Here is a 21,124-nt window from a genome sequence, read left to right as displayed (position 1 = left end):
TCAGATCACATCTAACTGGTTATTTAGTCTCACATGCCTCCTCTACGGTTTCAGGAAAGGTTTTTGCATGCATAGTTCTGTTGCACAAACATTAGCCTGTGTTTCTTGCTGTAAAGGACTGAGGTCATGTCTACAACAGAAAGTTCTTCTGGCAGAACTCTGAGCTGATTACAACTTGTACGCATTGCACTGGAAGGAGAGAGGCATACTTGCTGAACTGCCTTTGCCAGTGCCAAATATCCTCTATTTAAAGGTCCATTTTGGAAAAAAACATGAGGAATACACACTTTCTATTGGCCCTAACCACTGTGCCAAGCCCAGTTCCTCAGGGGCATCCTGAAGCAGGTTCTGAGATATCAACAAGGAGTTCAGGTTCAAATTCTCATTAATTCCCTTTTTTTCTAGCCCGCCATGGTTTTCCCATTCTTTGACATTGACATTTCTGTTGTAGATTTCCATGATATCTTTTCATGTTTCTGTTCAGTTGCTCAGCCAGAAACAGGGCCCCAGAAACATAAATTGCATAGCAGAGCCTGCTTACATACAAAACCTTCCACAGGCTCTACTCCCAAGGTAGCCAGTGGAGCTGTGCTGGACACAGGGTGGAGCAGCTGATGATGGCACTGCATGGAAAGGGGACAATGTCCTAGACATCTGATGCTCAGCACGGCACAACAGAGCAGCAGGAAGCTAGTGTTAAAGAATGTGCAATTTTATTATACTGCACTACAAACCCAGGAAAATCACCAGTGATCCCAAACTTCACAAAGGTTGAAATGTCCTCTGGCACAGAGACACTGGTGACAGCAGATGGAGCTTGTTCATTTTGCAGCCCTCAGTCCAGATGTTGATTCACTTGGGGCAAGAAAGGCCAGGAAGTGAATATAATCCTCCCACAGCATTGCTACACAGGCTCAATCTGCTCTGGCACAGCACAGTATCCTCACAGACATATGGAGGCACAGCCGCCCCCTTCTTTCATACCCAGACTTTGGCTCTGTCTGTCCAAGACAGTTACCAAAGGCTGAGATGGGGTGGATAAGCCCAGCATGGGAACAGATTGACAGTCAGGTGTGCCAGGACTGTGACAGGAGGAACAACAGGGAGATTTGAAATAATTTTGGAAGAGGCAAAAGTGTGTGGCAGAATCCAGCCCAGCTCACCACATTGTGCCTCTGAGCACATAGGGACAGAAGAACAGTTATGCTGGCCCAGATAAAAGCTCTAACAAGACTCATACTTTTCCGACAGTGATCAGCAACAGATGCTGAGAGAAGAGTAAAAAAGGAGAGGAGGCAAGTGCTGGCACTTCTTCTGAACATCCTCCCAGCCTCAGGACTTCCTAAGTCAAAGGTTTCCACATTGTATTTCATTGTCTTTGATTAATTGCTTTTCCAGTAATTTGTTTTTGCTGTTGTTTTTGAAACCCTTTAAAATTTTACTGTCCACAACAAGTTGTGGTAAGAAGTTCTACAAATTTTTGGGAAGTTTCCAAGGAACTAAATTAATGAGTTTGCTTTGAAGAGTTAAATAATTCAATCTGATGCTCATTATATTTCATACTGAAGGCAACAGCAAGAAATTGCTCAGTACTTCTTGTTTTGTAACCATATGGGACCTCATTGTCTTACAATCATAAAATCATAGAATTGTTAAGGTTGTACAAGACCTCTAAGATCATCAAGGCCAACCATTAATCCAGGACCACCATATTTACTTGTCCCCAAGTGTCCCATCCACAGGACTTTTGAACACTTCCAGACGATGATTCCATCACTTCCTTGTGCAGTTGTTTCCATAACTGACTTGGCTTTGGATTTTTCTTAACTCTGTTATGAACAGAGTAGAGAGGATGGTAACAGCCTGTAAATATGTACAAACAGGAATCTCATACTCATTAGCTTGTTCATTATTTGAAAGTAAAGTTAAATTGGGACAAACAATGTGCAAGCAGCAATACCCTTCAGACCTCATGAACTTGAATATTAATACTTCAGCTTATCACTAAAGTGTGTGTGAAGTGTTTTCCGACACAGCCTCTATTTTGTCCCATAGGCCAATGTATATTACTTCTAGTTACTTGTCTTATTCATGAAAGGCCTGTTACACACCTCCTAAATCTTTCATCATTCTTCTAATATTTGTCTTGTACTTTCTGCTTCTTTTCAGCCATGTTGTGCATTAACCCTTTGTGCTTTTTCTTGGACTCAAGAACTCTCAGACATCATTTCATGCAGCCCCACTTCCTAGTAATTACATTTGAGAAGCATGGGGAGTGTAAGCTACCCTGCTTCTTCTGATTTTCTAATCAAAGTCTATTAGTAGGGGACTCTGACTTTGAAAAATGCAAATATGCACACTGAATAAAATATCAAGGGAGGAAAAATAAAATTAACTTGGTGAAAATTTGAAAAGGGTTATATTTGCTTTGGGGCTGTTCCATAATTTGAGACATCACAAACATGAAGGCACTTGTGAGAGTCTCTGGAGAGGTGTTTGTGAGAAGAGAAAGGACTGTCAGAGTGGCACCAAACTACTGAAAGGAAGTAGGTGGAGATGAGCACTGGCTGCTAAATATTGTTAGCCTGCCCATGACTTGAATGTGGGTTCTTGCCATGGATTCTATGCACAGCCCAGATATCTCTGATTTGAAGTCCTCCTGGTTATCTGAAGGGTCCTTTTCCCTCTCCTGAATAAATTCATCATTACTGGGTGCTGCCAGCATCCTTCTTTTCAGTCTGAAATGGCGTCCTCTCTTACTTTTGGCAGTGGCAATCCAAACAAGGCTGGAACTTTTTTGGTAGCCAGGACAGATATGTTTTGGAGAGAAGCACTAGATTACCCTTCGTTTTACTTCATTTAACGTCTTTAGCTGAAAGTGTTGTTGTTTCTTGTCATTGTTGGATTAAGAATTTTGTCATTTGCAGGGGCAGTTTTGCTTTGGAGACAGAAAGCTGGTTTAATCAACAAGAACTTTGGACAAAAACTCTACAATGCAAGCTAAGTTTGAGAAATTGCTATAAAAATTACTGAAAAAAATCAATGTCCAAAAGTAAAAGCAGAAAAAGGAATTGTTTACTGTGCTGCAGATCATGACTGATCCTCTAATGCTGTGTTTTGTATTAAAAAGACATTTTTGTTATGAAGATACGAATAATACAAATGTTTATTTTTTTAGAAAACTAGAAATAATAGAAAAACAATCACATCACAATGGTCTTCCATGCTTTAGAAACTGTGCCATAAATACTCTAAACAATTAGGAAATCAACATTTTATTTGTTTTACATGATACTGCCCACAACAAAATGTGCCAGTTTGGAAATGTAGTTCAGAATATCACTTGAGGTAGGAATCCCGCCAATGATTGCTGCATCAACAAACAGAAACAATAATACATATGCTTGTACATAATTAGAATAATTTGCTTTATTTCTTAAAACACTGTTTCATTCTTATGGATTAATTGATGGGGCAAACATCCATTACATATAATAATTACTCGACCCTTATTTATCTGAATGTATCTCCTCATTCTTCACCAAATATATACATGTCTATCACAACCTCACTGAAGGAGCTGCTAAATTGAGCCTTTGATAACCTCAAAATAATGCTATTTTTAACTTCCCTTCTATAGCTCCTCCATTCAGTTTTCTGGTGTACTCCATCACCATCTTCCCTCTTTGTAAAGCAAGTGTCCTCTGCTTGACCTTCTGCTTCTATTTTGCTTCCTGCTTGCTGGTGCAGTGATTCACCACCCGGTCTAATCTCGGATTTACAAATGGGTTGATAGCCCACAGTCAAGGAGATGAGGCAGTAAAAAGGACTGTCAGGGGAAATTAAATAAACTTGGAAATTATCCATCTTTAGAAAGTGGTGCAAAGCCCCTTAATCTCTATCACCCCAAAGAGTTTTTATGGCAATAAAATCTCTATGTGCCTTCTATGTGCCGTCCTACCTTTCTTTAAAAAAAAACCTAAAAATGAATACAAACAAAATAATGACGTCAATAAACTTACCAGAAGAAGAAGGACAGCCCCTGACATCAAGTAGAAATGGACACTCCAAGAAATAAGGGAAACTCATTAAACCCATTAAGGACTTTTGCAATTAAGTAGTGGTATGACACAGGAGGTACCCCCACAAAGTGATATTATGAGAAGCAAAGAAAGGAGAGGTAGAGAGAGGGAGATGCATGTACATGAGATTTTAAAACAAACCCAAGGCAACTGGTAGGAGAAAAATTATCAAACATTTCTATTAATATTCTAGGCCTGCTAAAGGTATTAGTGCAAATCAGTCATATTCCCTTGAATTTAATTAATGGCATATTATTGACAACAGCTTATTGTTAGTCCATCTGCCCCTTCTGCTGTAATTGGACGGCCAAGAAAATAAGGAATTGTTTACCAATAAAATTGAACAAGACCCATATTTTCTAGAAAAAATTTATGGGAAATGCATGTGTCATTTCCCTGTAAGCACTGTGTCCAATCTTTCTTTGGCCAGCAAGTGGTATCTCAGCCTTTGCTTCTGCCAGTGCTTGATGATGTCATGATATTTTACCACAGGAAAAAGAAAGGCAAATTAGTGCCCTTTGGGAATTTCTGGTATGCACATACGTACAAGCCACTTTTGACAAAATGCTGTACAATCTGCTTTTGGAACATGTCTAGCATCTTTGCTAATAAGGCTTTGACTTCAAAGGTACCTGCACAGAATTTTCTTTCCTACCACACACTTATGCTGTACATTTCCCTCCTTGTTAAGATGTGGCAAGAAGGTACAGCATTTACAAGAACTTTGTTTTTTCCTCCTCCTTCTGAAATTTGTATTTGGAACTTTATTAAAAAGAGGGACTTGGTTTTACTTGTTAGCTTTCTAATTATGACTGACTGGAGTGACTTAATGACCCTGGGCACCTGTGTGCATTTCTTGTTATGCTTCAGTGCACTTCAGTGATAGAAGTGCACATTAAAACAGTTATTTTGAATTCCTGCGTCTTCCCTGAACACCAAATACTACCTGTATTTATGCTCTCCCCCCCTCCCACAGAGAGATAAAGAGGCTTAATCTTCTCCTGGGCTCTGCATGATCTTCTTTTATCTCCTTAGCTGTGTTCCATATAATGAAAGTGACATCACAGGGTGGCTTTTTGCCTCTTCTCAAATTACTTTCAAATTAATTAATGCCCTAAGTTTAGAATGTTTAGAAGGATTTCAATTTTTACTTTTACTTTTACAATTTTAGATTGCATGCACACTTTTTTATCTTTTTCTTGGGATGTGTATTTTTAGATCTCTGACCTTTTGGATGTATGATTCATGCTGATTTAATTTTTTCCAGCTGGTCCATTTTCACTTAAATTGATACAGATGTTCTGAAACAGATACTTTTGCCATTAAACCAGTCATTGCACACCTGGGATCTCAATTTTTTATTGAAAATAAATTTATTTTCTTCTTTATTCTCTATATTTATTTCCCAAAATGTCTGTAGAAACCTCTCAGGACAAAAACCCAGTAGAAAAAAAAAAAGCCCAAGCACCTGCACACTAATGCCACCTGTCACAGATCAAGAAGTAATTCCAAATCAGATAATGCTATTTAATTTATCATGCAACTTTTAAGAATCACACACATTGTCTATTTATTAATGCAAGTAACTAAGATTTAGTATTTTGTGCATACATCAGACTACAATGAGCTTTGCCAAAAATGATTCTATGTTTCCTTGGGTTGTATTCTACACACATAGCTCCTAGATACACTCTCAAAAATATTAACAGGCACATCCATCAGTAGCTGAGCATTCAAAAAGTAAATATCCCAGCATGTGATTTGTCTATTGAGGTGCTGATCTGAGCTTTCGTTAGGTTTCTTTCATATGTAGAGCTTGGAAGCAAAGAGCATTTCCATGCTTTTCCTACTGAGCATGTATCCTCTCGGCACTCTTATTTTGTCGTGAGAAAAAAAGACCATCTCCAGCCCTGGTCCCCCTCCCTGAATTTCTCCTCTTCCCCTCCTAAACCTACAAAAGCACATAGGCTCACTCACAGTTCATGAATCTGACTCACCCTTAACCTTGGGAGGAGCAATTCCATATTACTTCTGTACTCAGAGAGTCACCTGTTTACTCTTGTATTTTCTCCATTAAAAAGAGACTCATAAATAGTACCCTGGGGAAAAAAAAACAAAAACCAAAACTGTAGCAGGGCTTTGAAAATAAAGGCCTTGGGAAAAAAACATGGGGCCTCTCAGTTCAAGTACAAAGACAACATCAAACTTCCCAATCATATTACTTGCAAAATGTTAGGAGGAGACAAAAGCAGCTGAGGAAGTTTTTCAACTTTGGCTCTCAGTGCCTTTTTAGTGTAATCTGTAGCAAGCAGCAAAATGTATAAAGAAGATTCAAATGAAATACCAGACATAAAAAGGCACGGTAATGTTGATATAAACAGATCTTGGAAACTGGCACTTAAATGTGCTTTAAACATTTCTGTTTGCAATTCTATTAACAGTATTCTATGTACTAGATTTTTTTTCTTTTATGATGTTCTCTCAAGTGAGTGCAGTGTTCTTAAAGGTTTTGTGTTTCTCATAAACTGTTAATGTCTGACATGCTTATATTTGTCTATTACTTATTCTATGTGAACCATAAACCCAACAAGAAGATTAAAGTACAGACACCCATTGCAGTCATGACATAAATTGTGTATCTTTCTGAAGGACAATGGCATTAAATATTTTTACTGCAAAGAGCTGCAGATGTTGAGCTCATGGGGCTGAGCCTAAATATACCAAGAAATGTTGATAATATTTTCTAGAAAATACTTTTAAAGGATGTCTAAGGGACTGGCTAAACAGATCAAAAGTAACCAGTAACCTCAGTACAGAGAAAATAGAGATTAATTCCTCTGGGGAGCATAATCTGCCCCCTCTTATTTGAATGACCACTCACTTGCTATAAACAGTGAGCATTCAATATGAATCTTTTGCTAACCATCTACAGTGTGATTTTTATTGATTAAAAAAAAATCAAATACTTTCAAATAATGGCCACACATGTAGAAAACCAAGTTGGCTTGTACTTACTTATCCCCCCCAAAAAAGAACGACAACTGCAAAAATCTGTCAGACCACATTGTTCTGTCATCCTTGTTCATGTCAGTGTTCACTTCTTCCACAGATTTTCTGCTCACATTGATGGGATAACCTTCAAAGTGAACAGATAATAGAAATGGCCCTAGTTTTTAGCGGAATAAAAGATTTAGTGGAGCAAAAGGAGTAATCTTTTGTTGTAGCAATAATACTTGCTTCTGTCTTCAACTTTGAGCTCAGACTACTCTGCATCACAAATAGGCTTAATGCAATTAATGCTATCATATTTGTGCAAAATTAAAATGGGTACTATAATCCAATAATTAAGATTAGAAGGGACTCCCAGAAGCTATGTAGTCCAAACAGCTGCTCAAAAAAGGATCCAGCATCCAGGTTAGGCCAGGTTGATGTTAGATCAGATTGAAATAGAAAATAGACCACAATCATGATCATCCTTTGATACTTTAAAGTTATGTCAATTACTAAACAGTGTTCCAAATACCTTTTAAAGCACACAAGAGAGTTTACTTGAACGATTCTTTCAGCTAGTTTTTATCACCTTTGTTAACACTGATTAACCACTGTCCCTTCCCACAGAGGAGAGATTATATTTAATATTAGTCCCCAAATGTTAACACTAAAAAAACCCCAAAGTTTGACTGCTGAATGCGTTCAAGAGGGCTGCAGTATGGACAAGGCCAAGCAGCTTAACAAAAGCATTGACTGATACAAGACAAGGCTTAAAAGCTTTGTGCAAACACAAGGGCAATGTCTAGGACTTTTAGCACTGAGCTTTCAGGCTCCGTTTTTTGAAAAATCCTAGAGACTTGCCAGAACTTCAGCAGTAAAATGAAACTGAAATCTGGGAGTAGGATGAAAATAAAAAAAAATGGAGATATTCCCTGTGCAAATGTAGCATCATAATAGTAATAGCAGCCTGATACTGGTGTCGACTGGAGCTATATTTCATGTATAGTTCATAAGAAAGATGGAATTCTAGAAAATAGGGAAATACAGTAAAACACATCAGCTAATAAAGAAGTGGTGATGGCATTAGCATAAACGACCCAGGATGATTGCTGGTGAAACAGCTAACATGAAGAACTTTCTAATACAGCATTTTAAAGATGATAATACAGAAACTACTTCATATTTGCAGTGATATCCTCAGTTTATATGTATTTTATTAACTGAGAGACTTGATGCTTTGTGAATCGTAAGAAATATTATTCTGATTTCATCAATCAGAATCTTTGCCATAAAATCTTAGCTGGAGACTGAATTCTGCTGTGCCAGATCACTCCCAATTAATTAATCAGTAGCCCTACAATTAAGGATTCTAATTAACAGATTAGGCCACAAAGGGATTCCTGCCTTATCAGCCATTTATGCAATTGTTTGCTGCACATCGAGGAAAAGGGCTCTTCAGGTTTGCTGCAGGTCCCCAGCACAGATGGACAGGAGGAGGTGACACAGTTTGACACTGAGAGCATTTTCCTCCCTGCAGTCCCTCGAGGTAAAGTGATAACTCCTGGGAATTCCAGTGCAGCAGGTGGGCTTTCCTGAAGCAGCTGGAAGGCAGCAATAGTCTTCCCTAGCTGCTCTCAGGCTGGGACAGCAACACTCTCCAGATTTCCATTGCTTGATGGCAAATTGATGAAAAGCAGCCTGGGTGGCTGGTGTTAGTAAGTAATGGCATTTAGCTCTTAGAAGAGGACTCAGGGTAGGATGACAAGCTTCTCCTTCACCCAAAGCTTCAAAGGTTGTTACATCAGAATGAATGAGACAGCAAAGCTGAGTCATGCATCTTTAACTCTTTAGTGTTCAGAGTAGACAAAATGTTAGCATGTTGACAATGAGCAAAAAAACCACCAAACAAACAAACAAAAAACAAAACCAAAACCAAAACAAAAAAAAAACACACAAAAAACCAAACCACCAAAAACAAAAACCAAAACAAACGCCACAAACTAAAAGTTCAAGAGTTTCCACTGGGTGAAAATAAAATATCAGCATTTCTCACAAGCACAGTTCAGTGATTTTCATCTGGGCAGGGATCAGAAATGCTCAGTTAAGGATCTCATTGCCATTACAGCTTTGTCTCACTGCATTCCATGTGAGAAGGTTTAGATGCTATAATTCATGGATTAAAGCAAAATGTGTAAGGATAAATCACAACAGAGGAAGATAAATATGGAATTGTCTATATTTGGAATAAGTAGAGGAATTTATGTCTGGAAAAAAATTCATTTCTGCTTTTCATGCTCATTTTTGTGTCTTCCATTTCAATTCTGTTTGTGGTCACATTGAAATAAAAACCCTTTATAGTAAAAATTTCAAAACCATTTGAAAAAGAAAGGTTTTTGTGTCCTGAGTTTTCAGTTCAATTTGGGATCTTTTCCTTATGTTTGCAACTACTTTGCAATATAGCTGCTGAAATTCAACCATGTATTTTTAACATTGAAATAGTAAAATGAACTTCCAGAGGTAGCAAAGAATTAATGGGAAATATGCTTAAAACATAGTATATTTAATAATAGTTTTAAGGGCTAAACTTTCCCTAGTTTTCTGTGGGTAGTCAGCATGAAGTGTTTCTGTTTTCTTAAATTTCCACAGCAACTTGCTCCCTTCCTCATGTAAGTGGACTCGGCAGATAGAGCAACATCCAAAAGACTGGTGAGGAGTTGCAGGCAAAGAGTCACTCCACACACAGGTCAATAGCACAAGAATCCATTGAGGGCTATTAAAAATACATATAAAGCTGTTATTCAGCTACTCAGGAACATTCTCAGCAACACACAGCTACAGGATGAGAACACTGTCCATAGAAACACCACTATAGGCTTGCCATGCTCTTTTGGTGCTGACATGGGATGTTGAAGTAGACAGGCCTTTGATACAGAAATGGATAATCCTAAAATTTTCTTACCTCACCTGTAATAAATTACATGGACAGTGGTGAAAAGTGTTCAACTAGTGAAATATTAAAATCACAGGAGTACATGGATCCCAATTTACGCCTGTAATCCCTTGTTATCTACATAAATCCACAATAAAGATCAAAATGGAAAATCAGACCAAGATCCAATATTAAGTTTTGCAAGTATAAATGGAATGGAACTAAGCAAACCTTTTATCATTAAAGAGATAGAATAAGGGAGATTTCTAAATCCAGAAAGACAATTGTTTTGCCTCTGAAGATGTTTTTAAGGAATAATGTATTCCTTCCTTCCAATTTCTTCCTGTGTGTATTTCTAAAGAAGGCCATTCTGCAAATAAATACAGGTTATGAGTATACTGCACAGCAATCTTGTGTGACAGGTGGACAGAAAGTCAATTAACAAAAATTCACCTTTAGGATCTGAGAAGTGTTATTGTTTATGTGTGTGTGTGTGTTTCATTAATCAAAGAGTTGTAAAGTGTGTTGAGGGACTTGATTTTTAAAACAAAATACAAGTTAAGACTTGTCATAAATTTGGAAAGGCAGCAGCATCAAATCAAATGGCCTGCTTAATTCTACAAAGGCATGAGTTCTTTAATCTCTCTAAAGTTCATTTCCTGGGAGAAAAGCCAAGCTTAATAAGAAAAAAAGGAAGAACATTGGTGGTTGAAAGACCTAAAACTCTGCATGGAAGAAGAGGGCAAGAGTGGAAACACCTGTCTGTAATGGTAAGTGATCTGTCCTTAAGCTCACATCATCTCAGTAATATGCTCTGATATCCTATGGTGTAGGGGCAGATACCTAAATTTGCCAAATGGTAGGCAGATTTGGACTTTCTGGACCTAGCTGATAAGTAGAAACAGTGTTATTATTTAATACAGGTAAAGTTCTGGCGCATCAGCTGCACCTTGTCATCTGGAGGAAAAGCAGTTCTGGTCCATCATTTCAGTTCAGAACAAAAGCACTGACGCCGTTATGACTTGCATAAACTTGGTTTCTTCGTGGACCCTAGCCAATTACCAGTAAGGCCATGACAGCGAAAATGTACTTGTCAGAATATTCCTTTAATTACAGGTTATTTGGGAAATTGATTAAATAACTCCTACATTTTGTTTTATATGCTAACCAGCTCCAACATGTTTGGTTTTATAAGAAAGTATTTCCTAAATCTCTCAGAAAAAATTCCTTAAGAGGCTTTCTGTAGTAACTGGGATCTCTGCTGTCTGGGGGTAACTTGGGAGACACTGTTGCCACAGTTAATGAAGAAAGGAATGTTTGCTTAGACCCAGGCTATGTTTTTGTAGTAATTGTGTAAACCTAAGTGTGCAGGACCAAGATTTTACAATTTAGTTCTTTTCTCAATTTGATTACCATCTCTAACCGAGAAAAGTATTATATTTTGTTCAAAGACTTTATCCCATGTTCTGACACAATATTTATCTAGGCATTTACTAAAAATGTTAAGGACAGCAGGGTCCACATAACTTATACTTGATTCTCCTCAGCCTAAGACAGCACTTATATCTGTGAAAACCTGCAGCCTCTGAACTGCATGTTTAGTCCATCAGTCCTCCTTAACAGGCTGTACATTTCACCATCATCTTCTTATAACTTAGAGACCGTGAACATCATAAGAACCTTTAGCGCATCACTGTATCTTTTCCCACATCATGAAAAGACAGGAGAAAGAATCTGTATATCTGAAACTTGGTTTCTAAATACACATCTCTACCCTTCAAAAATATATTCTACCTGGGCAAATCTTTCTGAGTGAGATGCTAAGTAATAAAAGGTGTAGGAGAAAAATTAAATTAAATGGGGCTTAAGTACTAAATCTGACACACTTGGATGATTCCCCAAGGAACATGTTATGTTTTTTGTCCCATGTGAAAGGAAGCCAAAGTTAATTATAGAACATAGCACTGGGCAAGCAAATAAATCAAGCTTTGCACTGCTGAATTCTCACATCTGCAAATTAACAGCTATGGGTCTGTTAGCGTAGACTCTTCTGTTGCAACAAAATGATACGTGTAATAGTTGTTTATCTTAGGATAAGAAGATATAATAAAATTTTCAAAAAGTGCATTTCACAAGAATTCATAGCCAAGGGCATAAATCACCACCCACAGAAGTGTGTATTGGAATGAGAGCATTAGCTCAATATGTAATACCTTCAAATGCCCACTCACAATATCTGTGCAAAACCAGTGCACACAGCATGATACAGCAGCATAGCAGTGCTGCAAGTATAATTTCTATTACAGAGGCTGGTGAATGCATTGTATCCGGTATTTTATACCTGTAAATATAATGGGCATTTGGCAACCTACAGACATAGCAATCTTACAAAAAATAATATATAACTATACACATTATTATGTCTCTGTGTGTATGAGACAGTGAAATAAAGGCAGAGGGAAAAACATGCAAATAATCTTCCAAAGAGAAACTTCTCCAGAAGGTAACACAAAAATCTCCATGAACAGAAGCTATGACAAAAGCCTACAGATCCAATGCACACCCAAGAACCTATAGCATAGAAGTGGTTCAGTCACTTCCACATGTGCAAGCCAGGCTGATTGAACATTCACTTTGAAAGACTAGTTTCAACAATCATAGTGAACAGTAGCTTCTATGGTTCATGCACTTGGAAAAATGGGTGGCACACCAAATTTTTTTTTTCTGCTTTCTTCAGCAGTAAGCATGTTCAGGCAAAAGAAAAAAAAACAAAAAACACTACAAGAACAAAGAAACATCCAATCTCTGCATGTTTCTGAGGCTAAGTACTGTACTAGACAGTTTATATTGAAATGTTCATCACAGGACTCTGGTGCAAGTTTCATTTTCCCTTATGTAAAAAGCAGGTAGTATTTACTTTCTGCTACTTCACTTGGGGGTCTGTAAAAATCATTCATTAATGGCAACACTTTGAACAAGTGAAATTCTCTATAGTGACACCAGTACTATTATTATGGGGAGAGAAAGGCACAACCTAAAAATAAAATCAGGATCATTTTTTTTCCCCCCTTTGAAGACTGGGAGCTCACATCTAATTTGCATTCTGATTTATTGTTTAGCTTTATTTCTCTCTGCTTGGCTATTATCTCTCCAGATCAAGTAGGGTGGCATCATAACTTTCAGGGAGGATTCTCATTACAAGGCATTGCAAGATTACTCCAGTTTTATTCAAATTAATGCATTTAGCCCCAGTTCAAAAAAAAAAAGAAAACACAACCACCGCATTCTCCCACTTGCAATCATACTCAGGAGCTTTACTCCATTGATTTGGGGCTTTCTGTTTTTTTCTTTTTCCTATGTGTTTCATTTGACTATAGCACAGAGTAGCCTTCTCTAGCCAGCCAGCTTCTCCTTTAGCAGAGGTCAGCTGTAATACATATGTAGTGTTATCAACAGGATTTGTACAACACGCAGGGAAGTCTCTGCAGCCCAGATTCCATCAGTGTTTTTTACCCGTATTAGGTAAGATTAAAGCAAGCTACGATAGCACGCAGAGGAGGTGCTGAATTGTGCAAGGGCACCGCTTGGCTCTTTGTGGAGGCTCACTTAGCACCTTTCTGTTTCACTTAACAACTTTGCTGGGCTAAATCCAGACCTGGCTAAAGCCATTCATTACACAGCATTAAGGCACAGATAAAAGACAGCAGCTCAACGCCAGAAGAGTGCTCTCAATGAGATAATGCAGCAGTAAAGAATTAGAAAAACTCTCAGCATTGCTCCTTCACAAATCATTCCAGTCCTGCTGCTAATACGAATGGTGCAGAATTAGGCCACCAGTGAACACCTCGAGTGAACAGCACACTGTGAATATCCACCGAATATCCTGAGTGCATGGATTAGCACACAGGAAAGCCACTGCCTGCTTTGGCACTGACTCCAGTTTGCTTAAGCATGTATAATGGACTAATGGACACTGCATTGCTGGAGATTTTTCCCTTTTTTTTTTTTTTTTTCTTCTCCGACGAGCTGAACACTAACTGGATTGCATCAAAATGACTAAAAAACCAGGACTTTTATATCAGGGCATTCTTTCAGTAGCAGGTCACACAAATTAGAACAAGAAGAATATAGATTGTTCTTGGTATATTCCCACTGATTTCCAAGGATTCCTTTGTGATTTTAAGGAGAAAATGAGAAACATAGCTAAGAAGGTAATCCTAGAGAAAATCCCACTAGATCAATAGTAGATACTCCTGTGCAGTAAGCCATCAGCATCTGTCAGTGTGAACTGTGCTTCTTATTAGCAGTGGCTGAGCTGCATGCAGAAATCATCTGTTTCCCTAGATGATCTGGATATACAGTTGATATATTTAATGTGAATTATGAGGTAAATAGCTGTCTGTTTGAAAAAAAAAAAAAACACAGAAAAGAAAAAGAGGCAAAAATCACATCTAAGAAAAGCACTGCACAATCCATTTATCAATTTGTTGTAATGTAATTAGGTCTCACATCATTAGCAAGAAGAGTCTCTATGAAACATTTCAACTTTGAAACACTGCAGAAAAAGATCAGCATGTGATCACTCTCTTATCTGGTTTCCATTATTCATCTACACATTAAAAAAATGATTTGATACAAGACAAAATGCAGTTCCCAGCTGTATTTTGTCATGAAATGGCTTTCATAACTCACAGCTCTATTATCAGGAAAAGATTCTCAGCAGCTGGGTAAATACATTTTGCTTTGTTGATGCTGACTGTTAATTTTGCATCTAAAGCTTGCCAATGTTATAGAACTATAAAGCTTCAGAAAATGCCATTGATGGGAAGCGCAGTTGCTGTGCTATGGATAATTCATAGGCAACAGATGAAAAGGACCATGTTGGTTCCTCTCAGGAAGTATTCCTGTTTTCAATATAGACAGTCAATGACCAAGAAGACAGGTAGGCCCTCAGGTCTCAGGTAGATTTTGCAATATAAACTGCAAACATATGCATGGGCTGCTTGTGAGGCTGCAAGCAATTTTTAAACACCTTGATTTAAACAGTAAGTTTTAACTTCAGAAAAGGATTGCCTGGAGAAGTTGTGGATGCCCCATGCTCAGAAGTGTTCAAGGCTGAGTGGGATGGGGCTTTGAGTTGCCTGGTCTCAAGGAAGATTTTCTTGCCCACAGAGAGGGTGTTGGATCAAGATGATCTTTCAGGTCCCTTCCACTCTAAGCCACTCTGAGATTCTGTGACTCAGCATCAGCCACTGTCCCTTTGAAGTTTCAAACACTGGTACTAAGAAAGAAATTAAATAGATGATGAAAGTTCATGTTACAAATGATTTTCCAGAATCGATTTTAAAATAAAATTTTCAAGTATTAGTCTTTTTCTGCAGTGCTTCAATGGCTGGGTTTGTACCTAGAAATGTCTGCATGTACATCAGACATTTAGAACATATCTCAATGGCATGAGGTATTGATGGCAAGGGATACCAGCACTATGGCTGAGTTTAGTTCAGGAATGGAAACAGCACAGCTGTTAGTGTGATCCTACAGTCCTGAAGTGGAACAGCTCTCCTTCCCACTTCTCCAAACAGCCTGGGCAGACCTATGTAACTGAAAGCACAATTTCACACTACGTGTGCACAAAACGTACTTAGAGGAGGCACCATTACTGAAGAGTACACAGTCAAAAATACTCTGACAAAAGCTCAGTTATCCCATTGCCCCCCTGCACTGTCTCCTCCTCACCGTGTCCGGCCCAGTGCTTTCTGCACTAGGATGACGTCTCTTTCTCTCTGACTCCCTCTCGCACTACACAGGAGTCCCTCTTGACACTCAGACCCTCTCCCAACCTTCACATGTTTCTGGCATGCCCATTAGCTTTTGTTTAGGATTTTCCTCTGACAAAACAGGCTGAAGAGCCCTGGCACAGAGACCAGTCTTAGGGTAGCTTTGGATAATCGCCTAAACTGGCAACTAATCAATTTGAAAAGAAATAGGAAATGGAAAGAAAGATCACATAAAGCCCAGATTTGGGTTGATGACATTGCTGTTAAACTGAAGCCAAATCATCTCAGCAGCTGCAAAATTTCAAATCAGTCGCAGAGGCTATAAACTAAGTCACAAGACGGAAGGAAGGAAACATGGAGAACCAGAAAAGATGAACTGTTAAGCTTCCTTTGCAAATACAGTTTGCTTTGATGTTCCAGATTACTAACTTGGATTATTTGTTCCCAAGTGCTGGGATTAATCAACGCTTTCCATTCGCAAGTCTGAATGAAATGTTCTTTCCATAGCCCTTGCAGAGATGACATAAGAGTACACAGAAGTATTAATAATGGGAAAGTCAATATAGTCTTTAATCCACAATAAAAATACCCTAATGTATCATGGTCTCCATAGGAACTGCACAAAATCTGGAGTTTGTATTTTGTATAACACAGTTCTCTGTGTAACTCGTGTTACCAGTGTGGAGCTCAATCTGCAGCCCTGGCCCTGAGCAGTGGACGTGCTGGAGGGCCCAGAAAGGGGGAAAGGGTATGTAAGTGTGCTCCCTTCCCACCACTCTCTTTAAAGGAGCAGCTGAGTAAGTGAATTTGAAGCTGAGGAAACCAGGGCTCCAATCTATGAGATAACAGTGACCTATCCATTTATGAGCTAAAGAAACAATAGAAAACACCCAGCTAGATGCTACACTTGTCCATATATTTATTCAGGTGTGGGTCTGATGTTATAGATTTTTCTGCTATGTTATCTTAGAATCTTGCCTTGTCTCTAGGGTAAGCTGAAAGGAAAATGCTCTCCAACAGTTCTTTTACTAAAAGAAGGGAACCACAAAGGGCAACTGTTAGCAAATGCCTAAACCTTTTATCAAGCACTGAAATACCACTCATGTTCTTGAGATTCTTCATCTTCTGCATCACTGCCTCTAATGGGTACAAGTCATCATGTGATGTCTGAGTTTTCTTCATTGGTTAAAAGTATAAATTAGTGCAAAACAGGCATGATAGAAATCCTCCACAGTTACACCACCACAGAATTTTTGCATGCCTTTGTGTCACTAGCACAGCTTTTGAGTCTTCTCTCTACGTATAAAAAATGGGAATAATAATTCTGTCTCAGCAGCCTAGCAGGGAAAGCTGACAACTCCCTTCAAGACTAGGCAGTGCTCAGATATGGAAAGTGTACTGATAGATAAATCAATACGTTCAAAAGATATAAAAAGATAATATCTTGTATGGTAAATTATAAATCTAAAAAGATTAAGTGATACATTCAGTGTGTTTCCAATGGGCCTTTATTTTGCTACACTGGAGTAAGTTAATCATTCATCTTTACTTGCTGAAGCTACTTGCACTGTAAAGCTCTATCTTCATTAGGATAATGGTAGAAAAATCAGACCTGGCAGTGTTATTCTCCTTTAAATCTTCCTGTCATACTGCAACTAGAATAGCACCAAAAATTAAAAGGAGACAAGGGAGGAATATAGATGTAAAGAGCAGAAGAAGCCATTTTTATTGTCAGTGAGAATTAGCTAGCCAATCTTTCTAACCACAAAGCAATTTAACTTGGCCTTTTGCTGCATCCATTTTCTCTGATTAATTTTTATGATGTCAGACTTCTCGTCCCCAGGGGCTGGAAGTTTGCAGGACATTATGCAAGTCTTTAACCCAAGGCCCTGTCTCTGGCTCTCTGGTGATCTTTCAGGTGCCAGCAGCTTGGAGTCCTGACACTTCTCAAATGTGCAGGTGATAATCTGACAAGCGTGGTTCCTCTCTCTGTGAAATGTGCCACAGCATTAGAGTTACTGCTCAGCATTTAACAGCTGTTGGCTTCTCCTGACAGCATTAATACAACATCAGACATAGAGATATTTTGAGAGTGAGAGATGTTTTTAAGCAATTGCAGGTCTGCGAGGTTTCTCTCAAAGGTGTTTATTTAACCGGAGCTCACAGCTGCAAATCTTAAAAAGAATGTATCCATATACAAGCAACAGCAGTAGCTTGAGTCATTTGCACACAAAATGACTCCACTTGACGTGAAAAGGTTTGCATTTTCTGACTCCCCTTACAGGAAGTCTAATCTGCTGCCACCAACACAAACAAGCTTTGTCTGTTTGAAAAGTTCATTGCCTTGTTACTATGACCAAGCACAACACCGAGACAGCTGTTTCATTCCTCTGCGTTCCAATGCTTTTCCTTAAAATCACATCAAGTACTATTTACAAAAAAAGACAGCTTAAAAAAATAAAGCTGAAAATAACTTTAAAAAGTCAAGGATACATTTTTTTTTTTCTTTTGCAATATCTACCTCCATCTGCTACTTCTAAGTCTAACGCTCGGGAATAAATTAACCAGTCCAGAACACATGTAATCATAAACTGCCATGTAAGTGATGTAGTTGTGAAATTATTCATCCTAGTTTATTCTTTTTTTGCTCCATTTTTACAGTCTGTTCCTACAATGTTTTCCTATGTTTTTGTATGTATTAATTTTAACCAATTCAACTTTCCTGGCTGAATGCCTAAGAACAATCTACTAAGTCCAGGTTGCATACCTTCTTACCCTGAGAGCATCTTCTCTACCTACTTACAAGTCAGGTCAAGATGTAAAAGTGAGAGGTTGAATTTGATGACAATGGGGATTTCCATCTGATGCTCAAAGGTGATTGTACTTCTGGTTTTATATCAAGACAAGCATAAGAAGAACAGTATATTTTGGCAGGACAGGCATAGCCCTGCAAAACATGGCACACTGTAATAGACTATTTCATATGAACTGGGAGAAAAATGTGAGAATAATAATTTGTAATGTTTGTACTTAAGAAGGTCTGTGATGGTGACCCCTAGATAGAAGAGTTCTTTGATATTCATAATTGAAGCTACTTGTTACTGTGCTAAAACAATCCATGTGCAAGGGCCAAGAGCCAGATGCACTCGTAGATGATGTCTGATTCCCACTGATGTCAAGAACAGGAATAGTCCTTTATGAGCCGAGACCCTGGCAACCAACATAAAAATCACTTTATACAGGAATGTACACCAATTCAGAGATTATGTCATGGCATTACATTTCCTTTCAAGTGTAACTTTTGACTTCGGGAGGGAAAACCTAATCAAGCAGAACAACATTTCCCTCCAGTAAGGGATTTTATATATTTTGTCTTGATCTATGTGTCATGTTTCAGAAGGAAAAACCTGCCTTACAAACTCTAAACATATTGATAAAATAAACCATCTAAGGAAGTTGTTTATATGCATATAAGGTAGCCATCCAAAAATCTTGTCATACTTGACTGCTTTCTGAATATAACATCATTCTTGCAGATGGTAATCACACTGCATCATGATGCTTGTTTTAAAAAGTGCTTTTTTAAGGCTCTGGGCATGGCAGAGACTCACACACATTTGGTCAGCAGAATAAAATGTTACCTCTAAGTTTATTTTAATCCAAATTAATATAATTGCTGAGATCATTTACAGCCTTATTCTCAATGCTCCATGTCTACTCAAGAGAAGAAGTTTTACAGTTTACATTTGTGATATGTTAGTCAGTTACTAATTAAAAAGCAGATGTTAATGCTCATTTTCATACCATAAAATCTTCTGGGTTTTGTCCTCAATAAACCTCCATGTTTGGGGTTTTGGTTTTTTGGTTGGTCGGAAGTTGTGTTTTGTTCATTTGTCAGTTTTTATTGTTTTTGTTGTTATGCAGGGTTTTTTTTTTAAATAAGTCTCTTATACCCAGAGCACTAGATTCATATTTAGGCTTAAGGCCCATCCACCTCACTGGGTCTCAATGGGATTTTTGCCTCAGGTAAGACTAGAAGATGCAGACCTGATGTTCATGTGTTTTGACAAAAACATCTTCACACATTTTGAGGTTTTTAGTGCTGACAGTATTGATATTTTTTTCCTGCATTCAACCAACTCAGTGCCTTGAATATTTAATAATACAGGTGACACGAGGACTCATTGTCTGACTCATGTAAATAACACAGTAATTTAAACCAAATCTTCCTTCTCTACAGTGTATGCAATGCTAAATGAATACAGTCTTTCTCAAAAAAACCCATAAACATTGCCAATAATATAAAAGAAACTAGAATAAACTGGACATTTGGGGAAAAAAAGATCCAATTGTTCAATTTTAGAATATTTTGCTGCCACCTTTTGGAATTTAATAAAATGTGCATCTCAGTGGTTTGTAACAGGGATAAATAATTTAGCCCTCAACAGCAATCTCATTATTACAGAAAGTATATCTGCATTTCTTCTTCCTTCAGTTTAAAATTTTAAACAAGTATGTTGAGTTTCACCTTTCACCTTCACAGAGAGATGGAATAGCATAGATTCAAATTTAAGGCTTTCACATGTGAAGAAAATATAGCAAAAAAATGGATGCATCAAGCATAACTCTCAATAAATGCCATGATTAGACATCAGATCAAGCATTATTTGGCCATAAATAAATATAGGCAAACAAAGAAAGCAGCTGCTTACAGATGATGCCTAATTGTTAGCTTAAATGCAAGGTTACATGTTAGAACTCAGGGCCTCTTCCCCCAGGTGCATTGCATTGTGGCCTTTGCATAACTGCATTGCTTTTAAAATCTAACCCTACATAAATAAACAGGAGGAAAACAAGTCCTAAGGCTCTGGGCTCTGTCCCACATCCCCTCTCCCTGTTTCTGTCAGAAAGATTTTCTTCTGCACAACTTACAAAAATGCAATGCATTTTGGGGAACGTTAATATAAATAAATATAACACCAGTAGAGAGAACATGTCAGAAGTTCTTTGTTATCACTAAGACAACTGGAGCACTAGTCTTATTTTAGAAAGGCAAGATCAGAAGCATTTAAACTGGAGGAAGAATAGAAATGTCTGTGTCTGTAAATGGTCCTGAAGTGGACAGCTTTCCTTTGATGCACGGGATTGGGAGCCCCCTGGGATTCGGGTGCCTTCATCGTGGCCCACAGGGGACAGGTGACCTGTAGGACACCAGATGACCTCTAGGACACCAGATGACCTCTTGGACACCAGGTGATCTCTAGGACACCAGCTCTGCAGGGACGTGTGCTGCTTGGCGAAGTGTCTGGTCACCAGGGCCTGCTGCTCGCCTGGTGGATCGCACA

Source organism: Zonotrichia albicollis, chromosome 5 (genome assembly GCF_047830755.1).
Source record: "Zonotrichia albicollis isolate bZonAlb1 chromosome 5, bZonAlb1.hap1, whole genome shotgun sequence".
Taxonomy (NCBI): domain Eukaryota; kingdom Metazoa; phylum Chordata; class Aves; order Passeriformes; family Passerellidae; genus Zonotrichia; species Zonotrichia albicollis.
The sequence above is the reverse complement of the archived record's forward strand: the minus strand, read 5'-3'. Positions refer to the sequence as shown.